Source organism: Octopus bimaculoides, chromosome 5, assembly GCF_001194135.2.
Source record: "Octopus bimaculoides isolate UCB-OBI-ISO-001 chromosome 5, ASM119413v2, whole genome shotgun sequence".
NCBI lineage: Eukaryota > Metazoa > Mollusca > Cephalopoda > Octopoda > Octopodidae > Octopus > Octopus bimaculoides.
The window spans coordinates 8,539,401-8,546,060 of NC_068985.1; positions in this window are offsets into that span (position 1 = coordinate 8,539,401).

Here is a 6,660-nt window from a genome sequence, read left to right on the forward strand (position 1 = left end):
ATATATATATAAGTATTACGTATACGTGTGACAAAAGGGTGTATTATTTCTAAACATTTCATTAATCAATACAAATATATCAATAAAGTCCAGTATTGGTATGCTTCCAAATTCTGTTAATTTCAATGAACACCAAAATAGTTCTGACAGAAAACTCTGTCATTGGAAGGCGTCGATGCTAAAAGACGATGCGAAAATTAGCGATTATTATCTGAGCAATAACGTTACATGTATACATGTGTCCATCCATATACATATATACACACACTAACATATATATATGTGCATGTGTGTGTGTGATTGTTTGTGTGTCTGTGTCTTAGTGGTGAAGGTGTTACACTCATGCTCGTACGCTTGTGGGTTCGATTCCTGAACAGGGCGATTCGTTGTGTTCTTGAGCAAAACACTTCATTTCACATTGCTCCTGTCCACACACCTGGCGAAAATGTGTTACCCTGCGAACAATTACTCATTTTTCACCGGCTTAAATACATGGTATAAACGCCTATACTGACATATAAAGACATAGACAGATGTACATCAATGTTTCTTTTGTGTTGGTGTATATATTTCTCTATTTAACTTTCTTTGTATGCATACAAATATATATGTGTGTGTGTGTGTGTGCGTGTGTGCGTGTGTGTGTGTGTGTATCTATGTATGCATTTATGTATATACGTATATACAGTAATCACTCGACTATCGCGAGTGTTACATTCCAAAACCCACTGCAATGAGAGAAAATCTGCGATATAGAAACCGTAGTGTACTGTATATGTATTATTATTTTTTTAATAATTTTTATGATTTGTATATATTTATTTTATTCTAAATGCAAAACAGTACCACACAGTCACCTCCTGAGTTTCATTTTCCATAGAGATGTGTGATTCTTTGTTTACTCATCTACGGTACACCGCGTATTTTCTTTTAATATATTTTAATTAATGCGTTATACAGTGTAGTACTTTCAAGCCTCTTTCATTAATTCCCTGAGTACCCCACTCGCAGCCTGCTGGTAAGCCTGCTGCGAGAGGTCGGGGCCTACTTTGAGGTACTGCAGGTCCTCCTTCCCCAAAAGGTTCAAAATTTTTGTCAATTCCCGGTTACTCACAGCCTCCGAGTATACCAGGCAACTCATACAGCCGGACTCATACCGGTCACGGTCTAGCACATGCTTTAAATATTCTTGCACAGCCCCTCCCCTTCGGTAGAAGAGCATATAGTCACTGTCCCATTCACAGGGGAGGGGGTTCAATCTGCTTCATCGGTGAAGCGTCAGAACACGCCGATACCGCATTAACGTCCGCCGGTCGTGTCCCGTTCTTTTTCCTTCTTTTCTTCGGGGTTGCGGGAACAGGGGCCCCTGTAGGTTTGACCAGAAGGATCTCCTTTCTTGCAGCCTGCAGATCCTTTGGCTAGCAATCATTGTTGCTCACCTTTGTGTGGTAAGAAACAGGCTTATTACCACACAACCACGCCTGCACCTATGTTGAACTCAGGATCATAAATTTATGGGTTCGATTCCAAATGCAATGGAGCGTTCTGTTCTTGAGCAAGGTGCTCTTTTACACGTCGATATCTTTTACTCAGCTAAGATGGGAACGAGCTGATTACCAGCACACTCCCTTCTCCTTCCAACTGAAACATTTTCGATATTCTGCTGTGATAAATGTGGGAAGGATGAAAAGGTCTCTACATGCCTGTTCGTGACTGCGGAATCAGTTCAGAGAATTCGGGAAAACGAGGTATAACTAACAAGTCATACAAGAAAGACGCGAAATATTGCCGAAAGAACCTGATCTGGTAACCCGTTCATGTTATTTGGAGTTCAGTTCGATGAGCCTTTACACAAAAAATCTTTGACACAAAGACCTCGCCTTTCATGTTTAGTTGCGCAGGGACGAGTTAGAAACAAAAGACACATTTTTATATACACGTATACATACGTACAGACACACACACACACACACACACACATATATATATATATGTGTATATATATATATATATATATGTATATATACATACATATATATGTATACATATATATACATATATGTATATATATATATATATATATATATATATATATATATATATATATATATATATGTGTGTATGCATATACATATATACATGTGTTTGTGTGTGTGAGTGTGTTGATAGAGACATAGATAGATAGACGGACAGATAGATGGGGAGAGAGAGAGAGAGAGAGAGAAAGAGAGAGAGAGAGAGAGAGAGAGAGGGATAGAAAGAGAGAGAGAGAGATAAAGAGAGAGATAGAGAGAGAGAAAGAGAGAGAGAGAAAGAGAGAGAGAAAAATCCAAGTGAAATATCGGCCCTTACGCGTCCGTGTCTGAAGTAGAATTGTAATGCCGAGATGATTGATGAGAATTACTAGTCATAATGGAATCCATAATAAATGAGCCTTTAGCTAAAGGTCGACAGATAGATATAATGTTATTTCGAGAATATTTTTTGATTCTATGCCTCTTTTTTGCTGCTTTATAAAGAAAACATCGCTGATCATGCACAAATTCTAAATATCTATTTTATTCCTAAGTATTTTATTTTTCGTAGCTGACTTGATAATACGATGATGTAATATTCGTATGCAACATCATCACCTCGTAGTTGTAGTATGTCATCGAAAAGAAAGTATAAAATTATTTCGTAATATATAATATATTTTGTGAGAAATCATATCACAGGATGATGAAGTTCCGCTTGAATGAAATGACATGTAATAGAATTAAATCTCCACATGGCTAAGTAGTATCTTTGATCCAGAGTTAAAAGGCTTTAAGTAGTAAACAATGACGATGTCCAGCCTCCTCTGTTTCGTTTCCACTTCAAAACGTAGCTTCATTCTTTATTATTATTAATACAGATTATCGTCTAATCTTCATTGCATATTCCAGAGGTCCTTCTCTCCTCATCTGTAAAATTAACGTCTGAAGTACAGCAATGGGGGAATATTGGTTTCAAATTTCAGCACAAGGCCAGCAATCTTAGAGGGAGGAGATAATCGATTATATGGACCTCAGTACTCCAGTGGTACTTATTTTATCGACCCCGAAAAGACAAAAAGCAAAATAAAGTGTGGCAGAATTTGAACCCAGAACGTGAAGACTGACGAAGTCATAATCGGTCCCATACATTCTTCGCTTAATTATAGCTATCCCCTTCTGATATTCCAGTACGGACTCCCATTCAATTCACCATAACACCTTTAATAGACAGAACAGATTTATTTGTAAAAGGTCAATATTTAGTGAGTATAAGGCGATAAGCTGGCACAATCGCTAAGCACGCCGGAGATTAATGCTTAGCGAGATTATGTCTGAGATCAAATTCTGCCAAGATCGACTTTACCTTTCATTCTTTCAGAGTCGATAAAATAAGTACCAGTTTTACACTGGCGTCGATGCATTAGCCCCTACCTCGAAATTGCTGGCCTTGTGCCAAAATTTGAAACCAATTCTTAGTGAGAATATGGCGGCGAGCTTGCAGAATCTTTAGCACGACGGACAAAATACTTAGCGACATTTCGTCCGTCTTTACGTCTTGAGTTCAAATTCCGCCGAGGTCGACTTTGGTGCTCATCCTTTCGAGGTCGATAAATTAAGTACCAGTCAAACACTTGGGTCCGTGTAATCCACTTGCCCACTTCCCCAAAATGTCAGGCCTTGTGCCAATTGTGGAAACGATTATTATGTAAGACTGAGGGTTGGCGCAACCGTTAGCACGCGTCACGAAATGCTTAGCGACATTTCGTTCTGAGTTCAAATTCCGCAGAGGTTGATTATGACTTTATATTCTTTCGGAGTGGATAAAATAAATACCAGTTGAACATTGGGGTCGGTATAATCGCGACTTACACTCCATCCCGGACTTACTGGACTTTTGCCAAAATTTGAGTCTAATATTTAGTGAGTATCATACTAAAATTTACTTTCGGTTGTCTGGTTTCAATAAACAAAAACATCAACTGTACAACAGCATTAAATAAAAGACAAAATATATTCTTTCTGTGAATTGGGCTTAACAAGTTGTAATTAATTTCGAAACTTTGTTGCTGTTTTCTTTTGTTGTAGTATTCTAGTGAATACATTATATTTTCTTTATATTTAAAAAATAATTGTCTCTAACAGGCTCAAAGTCTCAGATTTCGGTTAAGAATTTAAAAATAAACCATACCCAGTGCTTGAGTGGTTCTTTATTTTTGTCAGCTCTTAGATAAAGAAAGGAAGAATTGTCTCACGGAATAACGCAATGCATTTTGTCCGACAATCTATCAATTTTCATTAATTCGTCGACATTTTGTATTACTAGTAATAATATTATATATATATCACACTTTATATTCATTAATGATAATGCGAGTTTATTAATTTTAGTGACCGTTGTACAATATATGAGTCTTTCAGAAAAGTGATTAGAATATAGAAAATTCTGTGTTACAAGCAAATACCACATATTCAAACAAACACACACGCGCACACGCACACACACACACACACACACACACACACGCACGAACGCACACATACACATACACACTCACACACAAACACGCACGAACACACACACACACAAACACACTGATACAAATACAGACACAAATACACATACACACAAACGCACTCACACAAACACACACACACAAACACACACTCACACAAGCACACACTGAATATGCACGTGAACGGCTTCGATAATAAATAGCTGTTGTCAAGTTACAAATTTGAGAACATCCAAAAATGTTTAACACCTAAATCTAAAATAAACCTATCTTATAAAATATATATACACAGATACACATCAATACAGAGACGTTTGTTGAATTAGTTCGATTATTGTTGGATGGATGAATGGATGGCTTAATTGATATCTCAGCCTTATATATAACTAACGAACTGGTGTGAAGAGCAATCAATATCATGGTTTTGTTTATTACTTGTTTCCCAACATTTAAAGGGTTAATTTTGCCTAGGTAGCACTTCATTACTTAACTCTTAATGAAGTAACATGTGAAACAAACAAAAACAAAATATCTATCGAATCTCACTCTGCTTCCCAGTTAACCCAGCAATCGTAGCAATAAATTCTACAATTTCCTTTGCAGATGGTGATTTACACTGTCAGCTCACGTAATCTCTCTCCTTGTAAAATAACTCCTATCAATCTTATTAGCGCTGTAGCAGGAATTAAGCAAATGCTGTTATATTGAGATCCGTAAAACGCTGCGGTCAGGCGTTTATTGAAACAGCTCCGTTAAGTAGCTGACGTGAAGAAGTAATAATGTTTTACAGATAGTTCATTGCTATCAGTAATCTTCCAACTTGATGAAGCAACAGAATTTAGATGGGAACTTAAAACAACAAAGAAAGAAAGAAGCAAACTATCAAAGCCAGATAACAAATAAAGGAGAACAATTCAAGCGACCTGAGCTAATTTAAGTATCTAGCATATTAAAGAATTTAAGTTAATTGCAAAACAAAACGCATCAAATATTAATATCTACTCTAGGCACAAGGCTCGAAATTTTTTTTTTGGGGGGGGGCGGTTTGATCGACCCCAGTACGCAACTGGTACTTAATTTATCGACCCCGAAAGGATGAAAGGCAAAGTCGACTTCGGCGGAATTTGAACTCAGAACGTAGCGGCAGACGAAATACCGCTAAGCATTTCGCCCGGCGTGCTAACATTTCTTATTTCTTTATTGCCCACAAGGGGCTGAACTTAGAGGGGACAAACAAGGATAGACAAAGGGATTAAGTCGATTACAACGACCCCAGTGAGTAACTGGTACTTGATTTATCGACCCCGAAAGGATGAAAGACAAGGTTGATCTCGGCTGAACTCAGAACGTAACGGCAGACGAAATACCGCTAAGCTTTTCGCCCACCGTGCTAACATTTCTGCCAGCTCGCAGCCTTAACACACATCAAATATTAATTTCAATCTATTATTATGTCTTTGTTTTGTAATTGTTTCAGTCACAAGACAGCGACCAAGCTGGGGCACCACCTTGAACAATTTTAGCCGAATGAACTGACCCCGGTATCTTCTGTTGCGTGCAATTTGAATTTTCTGTTATGTATGCAATATAACGTTTGTGCTTAGTGGCGTTGTTTTCTGCCTGTTGCCTATATTTGCAAATCCTGGTGTTTATCAACGGAGGAGTTATGTAAAAGCAGATATTGAAAAAATGTCAAACTAAATTATGACGAAAAACTGGATGTGAATGTATAAAATATTTTTCTATTTACGCAGTTAAGGAACAAACCAAAACTTCTGTGCAAGCCTAAGTCTCCTTCCCAACATATATTTTGGTTCTTTGTCAACTGAAACAATGGTGGCATTGAGTTTTGGGTTCACCATTATCAAGCATCGTCCTCCTCCCCCTCCTCTCCTCCGCCTCTCTTTCTTCTTTTTGTCCTTTCCCTTCATCCAACTATTTCTTCCTCTTCCACTTCCTCCTCTTCTTCTACTCCTCCTCCTCCCTTTCTCCACCGACTCTTCCACCCCTTCTTCTTCTTCTACTCCTCCTCTTCCTCTTCCTCCACTTCTTCTACTCCTCCTCCTCCCTTTCTCCACCGACTCTTCCACCCCTTCTTCTTCTTCTACTCCTCCTCTTCCTCTTCCTCC